The sequence below is a fragment of the Caretta caretta genome, chromosome 22, assembly GCF_965140235.1.
Source record: "Caretta caretta isolate rCarCar2 chromosome 22, rCarCar1.hap1, whole genome shotgun sequence".
NCBI lineage: Eukaryota > Metazoa > Chordata > Testudines > Cheloniidae > Caretta > Caretta caretta.
The window spans coordinates 23074307-23085882 of NC_134227.1; the positions used below are offsets into that span (position 1 = coordinate 23074307).

At 51.5% G+C, this 11576-nt stretch overlaps 1 long non-coding RNA gene across 1 annotated transcript; it reads right to left on the minus strand.

Moving 5' to 3' along the window:
- Positions 1 to 5254: 5254 nt before the first annotated feature.
- Positions 5255 to 10426, minus strand: LOC142069795 (uncharacterized). Its single transcript, XR_012665766.1, has 2 exons — positions 9871 to 10426; positions 5255 to 9166 (listed from the first exon to the last, which is right to left on the minus strand). It is a non-coding gene; the product is annotated as an uncharacterized LOC142069795 (long non-coding RNA).
- Positions 10427 to 11576: the final 1150 nt, after the last annotated feature.

Below are 11576 nucleotides of genomic sequence, written 5' to 3' on the forward strand. Positions count from 1 at the left end.
GGTTTTCCCTTCTAGGGATTAGGGAACTGCAACATTGTGCCATTACCGTGCACATGAGAAAGAGAATTTTTAGATCAGAACTGAAGGAACAGGAGCAAGATAGTCAGCTTCTCTCCTGCGGTTCCACATAAGCTGGCAGCAGTGGAATGCAGTTTTCCCAAGTGAATCCTGTAAATTTGATGTATTCGGTGACAAATCACGAGCAAAAGGCAATGCACCAATTGTCATGTTTACACCTGAGCAAACTGGGCAACTGGGATGGTTCTCAGGGCACACGGCACTGAGAGTCACCTTGTGTTACACCCCTTCCTCCTGCAAGAGAGAGACTTGCTGGTACTTAACTGGGTGTCAGCTCCCTGACAACTCCAGTCTGTTAGCCCCCAACCCATCTCCTCTGGGCTATGCCAGCCCTTCCTTTGCCTTGCAAGTTAACAATATATGTACCCCAGTCCCCTTGAAGCATTCCCCCGTAGTGTCCAGACCCTTGTCTGGTGAACACTCACAGTAATACCAGGTTTGCTGTCCCCAAGGGAGCAGTGTACACAGCTTGTACAGCTCAACTCTGGATCAGCTCCTATATAACACCACAGCACAGATCCATTTATAGTCCTAAGACTAAAACTCTCGCGCCGGTGATTAAGGATGATGGAAACGGGATGGTTACATATAAAACAAAGACTAAACGTCGCAGCTAACCTTCTGTCTAAGGACGTTCATCTCACCCCGTTTTAGCCAAGCCTGACTGAGATCCTGTTTTCATGACTATACACGCACTGTCCATTTGCTTCCTCAGGTGCCGGACAAAAGGGGTCTTTCTGCCTTCCCATTATATTCCTCAAAGTTCATTGTCTTCCCTCAGAGACAGGGCAACTGCCTGTGGTTCATTCTCCAGTGTCTTGTCTCCCTCTTGACTGCTCAGCCGCCAGGAGACGTCCCATGTAAATAGGGCTTCCATTACAAAGCTCAATTTCCGTTCCGACAGAGCTACACCTCCTACTTCCTGGCTGGAAGAAACCTGGTTATTCTCTTTGGTTGGTGACAGCCTTTGAAAGGTATTTTCAGCACCTGTACAACTCCTTAAATAGCATCCCTCCACACATCTTGCGCGGACAATGAGCAGTGTGACATACATTTTTATTCGTGCCCTCACATGACATCATCAATGGACTCAGCCCATGAAAGAGGTGTGCTCGGTGGAGGGCGTTTGTCAGGCCTGGTAGGAGTTGCTGTTACCCAACAGTGAACCCTTTGACAACTGGCTGGGAGGGATTCTTAAGGTCACAGCAACCCCTCTCCCCTCTGAATGGGAGTAATTTTACCTTCACATCACACAGATTTAAATGATGACTCAAGCTACAAAGCAATGGCACATCCCGCCCCATTTTCGCTCTTCTTCTTACATTTAGAAATGGAAACACAACAGAAGGTCAAAGGGCGTTTTGTTGTGGGTTAAATTAAACTCCTACCAGGGCATTTCAGGAATTCTCCTAGAGTCACCCAAACTTCACAGAAACTTCACTGTGGGTTTTTTCAGTAAAACCGGTTACCTAAACGCAGCTGATGAGTAGGACTTTGGAGTAATACCACAAAGCAGCTCTCTTCCATCGTCCTTATCAGCACATCAGGAAGTTTCCCCTTGTTAGGTTCAAGTTTAATTTGCAGCATTTGGCAGAGGGCTGGATGCAACTGTTTCTTTCAGTGACACAGTAGAAGTTCCTGTAATGAAAGGAGGAACTGACCCATCTCAAAGTCCAGAGGAAATTCCACCAGTGGGGCACATTTTTCCATGGTATCAGACAGCTAGAGACGTGAAGGGTGGTTACATCTGACTTTTGCAGGAAGGTGCAACTCGCTCATGCCAGCAGCATTTCTGCCTATTTTTGCCACTTCCAGTGGGCTTACTTCATAATTTAATTCCAGCTTTGGCTAAAGAGAAATGCTAATTAGGGCTCATTTTTGCTAGCACCTTGAGTGGTCTCTTTATGGCAGGTTTCCGCATATGGAAAAGACCCTCCCCAATGGAATAACGACATAACCATATATACACACACACACACACATCTCTGATATGTCTATCTATGCCTGCCCCTCAAGTGCTCTCGTTTGAGGCCTCCTTTCTTTTCAGCCATCAGGTTGCACTATGTAAATGATTATGCTTACTCTTCCCAACCAACAAGATGGCACATGTGCAAATTCCTTTCAACCAACAGGCTTACAGTATGTAACTAAATGTGGACGCCTTCCAAACAATAAGATTAAAGTATGTAAATATTTAAGGGGACCTAGGAGTACAAGGAGAATCTGTGGCTCTGGATAACTTGTGTCCACTGTCCAATGTCCCAGGCCCACCATTCAGCAATGAGCTGTGTGTTGGGTAGCCACGGAGCAGAGAGAAGGGTGAGGGTAAGAGAAGTGGGACAAGGGGACAGGGAAGAGAAGACAGGAAAGGGAGTGGCCTCTGCCATTACAAAGCCGTCGGTCCATCAGTCATCGCGCTAGGATAGATGGACAAATTCGGCAGACAGATGTGCGCATACAAACACAGGGGCGCAGCTCTATGCACGGCTGGAATCCAGCTGAGAAACCTGTGGGAGCCCTGTATCATTTAGGAACCTCCCACCCCCAGAGGCAAAGGCGGATATTAGAACCAGGCTTATTCCAGCCTTGTAGAGAATAACCCTGTCTCTCTGGGTCCTTGTACTTCACCATCGGGCTGTCAGTATCCATCTGTTGTCTCTGGTTTCATACTTGGATTGTCAGCTCCTTAGGGCAGGGACCGACTTTTGGTTTTGTGTTTGTACAGTGCCAAGCGCAGTGGGGTCTTGGTGTATGACTGGGGGTCCTAGGTGCTACAATGATACAAATAATAAAAATACCAATTTTAAGGAACACTTTTTCCAAGCCAATACCCCGAGGAGTTGGGGGGGAGGCAGGAAGGAGGCGAATTTCATCTGGCCTCACTAATCTGGTCTATAAGGGCTGAACACACTCCCTCTGGCTGGCTCCAGGCCCAGGCTGCTACCAGTTTCTCATGTGCAGGAAGTGAGCAAAAAAGCCACAAGGAGTCCAGCCCCCAGTTGCTGAAGCCAGTCTGTAGCTCTCCAGTCACCTCTCCTTCACTTCTCTAGTCCTACTGTGCTCAGGAGTATTTACACAGCGCCCCCGCCCCACCCGCAGGAAGGGGCCATGAGAGAGGACAGCTTCTTCCCCCTGCCCTGACTTTTACCTGTTCTGTTTCCTGTTGATGTCCCAGCTCAGTGCAGCTGCAGGTCTCCAGCACTCTCAGACTTAGCACCCTTCTCGCAGTCCTTCTCTTGTGGTTGTAGCTGTGCTCCCCTGCAAACCCTGCCATGGAGCTAGTCTGTTTTGACTCTGTTCTCATGCCTTCTGCTGAACTAGACCTTTGCTTTTTCTTTGTGTTTTTCCTTCTGAGAAAACATTTTCCCATACATTGTTCAAAAATCCCTTCCCTTATGCCCTGCCCAACCTGCATGCAATCCGCCTAGGGCACCTACCTGCCTATCAAAACCAAACTGCCACAGGGCACTTTCCTGGGGGGTTATTTCTGTGTTCGTGGGACAGTTCATTTGTAGTAAGTTAAAGGTGGTCACTCTTGCTGCTGCTGATGACATTTATTGGCAGGTTTGCATTGCACGGCAGAAGAGGCACTGTTACAAAAACTCTGCTTATGGCATGTGTCTGTACGAACACGCTGCAGCCCAAAGGATGCAGAGAATACACAAGTGCACAGAGCAATGAAAGCTGGTTCTGCTGCTCCCTCCCTCAGTGCCGGAGACACTCTCATTGCTTGCAGATTGTCTCCAACTCTAGTCCCTGAGCCTCCTTCCTGCAGTCTGTAGCGAGCTGAACGCCTCTGCGAGAAAGCACAAACGCTCTGCAGCTGGGGACACAAGGGCGCAACCCACGATTTGACACTGCTTCTGACAATGTAGCTGACAATCACAGATAACATATCCTAATGCCCATACGTTTCCCTAGCAGTCACTGCACTGCACTGCCTAAAAGCCAAACCCACAGCCATGACAAGAAGTGTTCAGGTAGACAGAAAAATGCTGTTAGAGTTTGATGCCTCAGAGTCTTTAATGAATGGAGCATCCCCTCAAGGTAGGTCAGTGTTCTTCACTCAGGCATGAGGAGGGGAAATGCCTTTCCCGAGGAGTCGGAGGGAGCCAATGCCCAGTGCAGGGGTAACTTGGGAGTTCCTGCCTCCTCACCCTTTGCTCCAGTGTCTCAACCACGTTTCTCCTCCCGAGGCTGGAGTTTAGCCACACGCTCGCTTTCCCACCCCTCTTATTTCAATGCTGTTCTGGTGATTTCCTATTTTGCCAGCAGATATTGTTGCTCAGACACACACACCCTACCACACCGCTGCTCACACGTGGGGCATTAGGGGACATTCATGTCCTGAAGAGGGCAACCAGAAAACCACGAACAAGCATTTGGGGCTTTTGTGAAGTATTTGCTTTCGTTATTCATGTTGTACGGCCAAATTTCCATGTTTGTTAATTTACTTCACTAAAGAGGGAAGTTTGTTGCAGTCTCATTTTGTACAAGGCATTTTCCCCACCTGTACAAAAATAACTATCAATTTCTGTGGCCCATCAACACATTCTGTAACCTTCTGCTTGCGAGTTTTCTGTGTTCCCTGTTTATTTTGTACCATGCAAAGAGTTCAGCAGAGGGCCCTGCCGCCCTTCTTCACATGTGCGTGCTAACGATGAGTGGGTCTTGCCAGGCACTAGATCCTGGCACACAAGGAGTTAATTGCCTTTGCCCCAGTGTATTTTGCATGAGTGATTAGTGGTGGAAAGCTCCCAAATCCAGCTCTAAAGTGTGAAAATACAGGTCCCAGTTCCATATAAAATAACAGCATGTGCCTTTCTCTAGCACAGCTCCAGAGAGGATCTCAAAGCGCTCTACAGACAGCAACGAGCTAAGCCTGGCCATACTGCCGGGGTTATCATCGCCATCTGTCACGGAGTCCCTGGGCGATGCTCTGGAACTGCTCCCCATGAAGCCAGTCAGGACTCTGGGGTAGTCGCCTTTCTGTGAGCAGCCTGTCTTCAGGACACACAGCTCACACAGCTTCCACCTTCCTGGGTCTGACCTCGGAGCATTCAGCATCCTCTGCCCCTCCGTGCGCTTCCCCCCAGCGAGTCCGCTCAGGCGGGGCTCCTAGGGAAGCCAGAGGGTCCTGCACCCCAACTTTGCAGTCAGACGTGACTCTCAGCCAGCCAGTAAAACAGAAGGTTTATTAGACGACAGGAACATGGTCTAAAACAGAGCTTGCAGGTGCAGAGAACGGGACCCCTCAGCTGGGTCCATTTTGGGGGGCAGTGAGCCAGACAACCCCGTCTGCACTTCACTCCATGTCCCAGCCAGCTAGCCCCAAACTGAAAACCCCCTCCAGCCCCTCCTCCTCTGGGCTTTGTTCCTTTCCCGGGCCAGGTGGTCATCTGATTCCTTTGTTCTCCAACCCTTCAGCTCTCACCTTGCAGGGGGGGAAGGGCCCAGGCCATCAGTTGCCAGGAAACAGGGTGTCGGCCATTCTCTGTGTCCAGACTCCTGCACACCCCTGCCCTCTAGGGCTCTGCAATGATCATACACCCTTACCCCACCCCCTAGATACTTCAGAACTGCCTAGGGGAAACTGAGGCACCCCCACACTATTCAGAGGAAACATTAAGAACAGTCCCACTTCGTCACACCATCTCCTGAAGCTTCCACAGCAGGATTCCTGACGCCCAGCCCCCTGCACTAGGCTGCATTGCGTCCCTGCAGGAAACAATTCCACAGCAGAGAACTGTGGGAACAGAATGGCTTTCCTTCCAGCAGCTCCCAAGCTGCACGGGTGGAAGTGCAGTGTGGGGTTCAGCACTGAGGAATCTCCCCAGACTCCAGCCCTGGTGCAGACAAGGGAAGCTGAGGTGTGCACTGGTGTCTCTTATCCCCGTTTCAAGCAGGAGGAAATTGAGCCGGTGCACATGCAGCTCTGCTAGTCTACACTTGTAGCTTGCACTGGGTGCAGCTGCATCAGGGCTCACTCCCAATACAGACATGGCCCATGTTTCCCTCCCCACCCCAGGAAGTGGGGCACAGCAGAAGAAATTGAGGATGATATAGTGGATGGAGAAGTTATTTGAGAAACAAAAATTGCAACACTTTCATTTCAGTGGAAATGGAGCATCTGCTTTTTGGGCTCCTTTTCAAAGAAACCGAGAGCCCAGGAATTCCCCCAGCTTTGGTGACCACTCGAAACTAGGAAGAACCCCACACCAAAGCTGAGCACTGTTGAAAATGTGGGGGAGTCAGACCGGAATCAGAGACTATGATGGTTCCCGTTTACACAAAGACATTGGCCATCTTATTTTGGGCCTGGGGCAGACCAGATTTGACCCGTGGTCCTAGTGCCTTGCTCCCTGGGCCAGGAGAAGTGGAGAAAGCTGCATCCCTTGGAAGGAGGGAATGAGACTTGTTTAGCCAATCCCATGCCCCTGGAGTCACCAGGACTGTCCCCACGGGAGCAGGTCCACAAGACTCCAGTCTAGTCCTCCTGACCTGACATTTGGGTGCTTGGGAAATGGATTCCGGGGGGTGAACAGAGCAGGGTAGGATCCCTGTCACTGGGCAAATGGCACAGCAATAATCCTGAAAATAAAGGGTCTGGGAACAAAATTGCTCAGGGGCATGTTTGATTTCACACCCAGAGAACACCCTGCCACCGGCACCTCCGTATGGGGCAGCCCTGCCTGCAGCCAGCACATTGGCTGCATGTACTTGCCCAGCACGCTCATTAAGAGCAAGCTACTTTGAGCACAGAGCAGTTGTATCTGGACCTGGCCATGGAGAAGGGATAGCACAGCATGGAGCCAATCATAGAATCAGAACTGGAAGGGAACTCGAGAGGTCATCTAGTCCAGTCCCCTGCACTCATGGCAGGACTAAGTATTATCTAGACCATCCCTGACAGGTGTTTGTCTAACCTGCTCTTAAAAATCCCCAATGATGGAGATTCCACAACCTCCCTAGGCAATTTATTCCAGTGCTTAACCACCCTGACAGTTAGGAAGTTTTTCCTAATGTCCAACCTAAACATCCCTGGCTGCAATTTAAGCCCATTGCTTCTTGACCTATCCTCAGAGGTTAACAAGAACATTTTTTCTCCCTCTTCCTTGTAACAACCTTTTATGTACTTGAAAACTGTTACCATGTCCCCTCTCAGTCTTCTCTTCTCTTTAGACTAAACAAACCCAATTTTTTTCAAACTTCCCTCATAGGTCATGTTTTCTAGACCTTTAATCATTTTTGTTGCTCTTTGCTGGACTTTCTCCAATTTGTCCACATCTTGCGTGAAATGTGGCACCCAGAACTGGACACAATACTCCAGCTGAGGCCTAATCAGCATGGAGTAGACCGGAAGAATTACTTTTTGTGTCTTGCTTACAACGCTCCTGCTAATACATCCTAGAATGATGTTCGCTTTTTTTGCAACAGCGTTACACTGTTGACTCATGTTTAGCTTGTGCTCCACTATGACCCCCAGATCCCTTTCCACCATACTCCTTCCTAGGCAGTCATTTCCCATTTTGTATGTGTGCAACTGATTGTTCTGTCCTAAGTGGAGTACTTTGCATTTGTCCTTATTGAATTTCATCCTATTTACTTCAGATCATTTCTCCAGTTTGTCCAGATCATTTTGAATTTTAATCCTATCCTCCAAAGTACTTGCAACCCCTCCCAGGTTGGTATCATCTGCAAACTTTATCAGTGTACTCTCTATGCCATTATCTAAATCACTTATGAAGATATTGAACAGAACTGGACCCAGAACTTATCCCTGAGGGACCCCACTCATTATGCCCTTCTAGCTTGACTGTGAACCACTGATAACTGCTCTCTGGGAACAGTTTTCCAGCCAGTTTCCAATGCATTACTTCTCTGTAGATGTGGACAAGCCCCTGCTCCTGGGGCCAGGGAAGGTGCCGCTCCCACATCTCTGCTCCGGAGCAGGAGGGGGAAGTGCTCAGCTGTTACTTTGTGGGCAGCAACTTGGTGCTGGAGAGGAAGTCACTTCCCTCAGACACCATGCCAGACTGAGGCCATGAGCAGGCCTGTGAATGGGGGAATTGAAACAGGAGCCTGGGGAAAACCCAGGATTTCCCACCACCCAACAGGCCTCAGTCATGGCAAGGGTTTTTCTGAGGGGAAATCTCAATCCCCCGGACAGGCCTGGGAAAGCTGGCCAACAGCAGGACAAGAGATGGCACTAGATAGACCAGTGGCTGCCTGGCTCCCGGGGAGCAGCCCCACATTCTCCAAGCATGAGGCACCAAGGCCAGTGGGGCAGCAGACCAGCCAATAGCTGCCTATCCTTGTGCCCTCTCCCACCCAGGGACTGCGACACGCCGGGGCAGCATGGTCAGCCGGGCTGAATGTGGACAAACCCATCTGCTTTTCATCCACTCTGGAGGCTTTTTCTGGGATGATCAGCTGTGCACCTCTGAGCTGGGTGTCACCCGGAGGAGTTGGCGAGGGGCCATTTAGTGCCAGCCATCACTGTGCTGTTACCTGGGGCTGGTCCCAGTCTGTCTGTTGGGCCCACCTCATTTCTCACGTGATCCTGAGACAGCAGGCTCCTCAGGCAGGGACCGTCTCTGTCCTGCATCTACAGCACCTAGCAGAGCCCTGATCCACAGCATGGGGCCCTGCGTGCTACCAGGATACCAATCATCAGCAGTGAGAAGTGGGACAAGGAGATTTTTCCACTGGGGAATGTAGGGAGCTCCCCAAAAGCCACCCACCCACCACGTTGTAGTGACTCTCAGCCACTGAAGAGTGTGGGCCTAGCACAGGGAGGGCAGGGATGCTTTCTCTTATCAGCCCTTGTGACCCAAACCAGGCTGCTGCCTGAGCAACAGTGCCAGGGATGGAACCAGAGCCCGGTGAGAAGCTGCAGTCCAGCGTGTCACTTGCACCTCATTGCTGCTCTGATCCCTTCTCAGCCGCACACACAAGCTAAGGCAGCCACGTCCCAGCCCAGTGAGGATGGACAGAGAGACAGCGCATGTAGCGGATAGCAGTATCCTGAGCAAAGACACAGGGAAACGGATATTGCTCACACAACCACCTCTGCAGAGCCAATGACCTGTCATGAAAGAGGGGAAAGGTTAGGTTCCCAATACACATGTATTTCTGGCAGGCAGCAATGCCCTGGGGTGCTGGTGGGAAAGGGCTCTCCTTGAGAATGCTGAATTGGGGTGAAATGGACAGGCTGTCTGGGTACAGAGAGGCAGGTGTGTCCAGTCACAGAGGACAAGCCCATTTCCCAGCTGTGTACCTGACACCTGTTCTCATGTGTATTCACTGGGTGTTTTCAGCAGCAGCGGGGCTGATGAAAGAGGGAGCTCCAGCTGCTTGCTCTTCTGGCCCAGTGGCTGACCCACAGATCACAAGGCCTGTCCTGTGCAGCCATTTAAGGGGACAGTGAGTTGAGGGTGGGCTGTAATATTTCATGAAAAAGCAAGAGCCAGGTACAGAGCTGCCCTCTCCCACCCTGACTCACCTGGCCTGGGCCAGAGAGCACAGCCCCTCCCCAAAGCCCATGCCTATGATCAGAGGAGAAGGCAGGAGAGGAAAGCAGACTGCAGTGAAAAGAGCTGCAGGAGAAAGGGGACTGCCCCACCCAAGGTTTATGAGTGGCACACGCCTCCCCAGTTTCAAAGAGACTTTTTTATGTCACAGCTGAATCAGACTGAGATTCTTAGGAAGGTCTGAGATAAAGACGCCCACGGCTAATGATCAACCGCCCCTGCTCCCTGCCCTGGAGGGAATGAACCACTGCAGCCTCACCTTGCAGCATCAGTATCTCTGGCTTTGCAGTGTCACATGTTCCTGTCATGAAACCGCATGTAGCCGCTTCCCATGTCGCTCATGGAGCCGCTGACTGTGAACGGCGGGGCCAGCTCCACTTCCACAGACTTCAGGCTGCTAAAGGAGGCCAGAGAGAGGCAGATGCCTGATGGAGCCGCTCCAGGACATTAATACACACACACGATCTGTTTGTACCAGGGGCTGCGTTGACAAGTCCTGAGAAGCCCAAGTGCTGCAGATAGTTATCCTGGATAGAGCAGACTGGAGCCACCTGTGTTACATGCAGAAGTGCCCCGACAGGCCCCAGCATCCCATCCCTGGAATCTCCATCTCAGGCTGAGGGGCCCCATGTCACCCAGATGCTACAGATGTGCTAGTCCAGAGGCAGAGACCTGACCCCACCTAGGGTTTGGGTCTGAAGCTGAGTCAGCACTGGGCTTGGCTCTGGCAGCTGAAATCTGGAAGCTGTTGGCATGGGACTGCAGCCCCAAATGCAGCTCCCACCAGTCAGCGCACGGCACTGCGTCTGGGCTGCTGCCTGACACAGGCAGGCACGAGGCGTGTTTAGCAGAGTAATGGGCCCTGCACTTCTGATCCCGCCCCGCTCCTGGGACACTCACAGAAAAGGCAAGAGCAGGAAGAGCCCAGCACCTCCTCCAAGCCTAACTCTTCCACCAAGCACCGGGCAGAGACACACACATGCACTGGCCACTCCTCCCCCCAGAGCATAACCAGGCTCTCTGACTCTGCCTAGTGAGAGCGATGATGGGGAGCTGTTCTCCTCTGGCTGGCTTAGCAGATAACACTGGGGGAAACTGCCAAACTACCCCGCTCCTGCCCTGAGGAGAGACCTGAGGCAATTCACCGCACACGCCTGCCAGCGGGCATTAAATATACTCACCGGATGTGATACAGGTTGAAAACAAAATTAGGGCCTGGGCAGCAAAAAAGGGAGAGAGGAGAGGAGACCGTTAGGGGGATGGAGAAGGGCTGCAGCCTGCAGACTACACAATGCACCCGTATCCACGGCATGGAGTAGCTACAGGGCACTAGGAAGCAGTAGGTGAGAATTGCCCGTTCCTGGCCTGCACTGTCCTGACTTGCCTGCTTTGTGCATCTCGCTGCATATCAGACAGCGAGAGCGAACGGTGTCCACAGACCCAGACAAGGGGCGTGGTGATGTGTGGAGGGGAGCTCCCTAGGCACAGACAGTGACCCCTCCACTCCAGAACCCTGCCTGCCTCAAGCCCCATTCTAACCACCCTGCAGACCCCATTGCCCGTTATCCCTGGGCGGTCCGTGCTCCTGGACAAGCTGAGCCACGGGAGTTCTGGCTTGGCCTCTGGGTGTCTGGCATCATACACAGCAGCTCCTTGGGGATGATCTACCCAACTGAGGCTGCGGCCACGAGGCTGCTAACTCAGACCAGAGGCCATTTGTTCCTCGCTTTCCCTCACTCTCTCTCTCGGTGTGGCTAAAGGGACAATAAGGGTAGCACAGTCCGTGTATTTGTGGACACAACGGGTCAGCCCCACAGCCGTGTGTGCCATCACACACTCTGAGCAAAGCACGAGTTAACAGAGCAACTGCTGCTCTCAATGCGGGGTGTAAATTAGTACAGAGGGCAGGAAGCTTTAGCTCCCCATTTACCTGCAAAAAGGCCTCTCTGGATAATGGAATGGGTA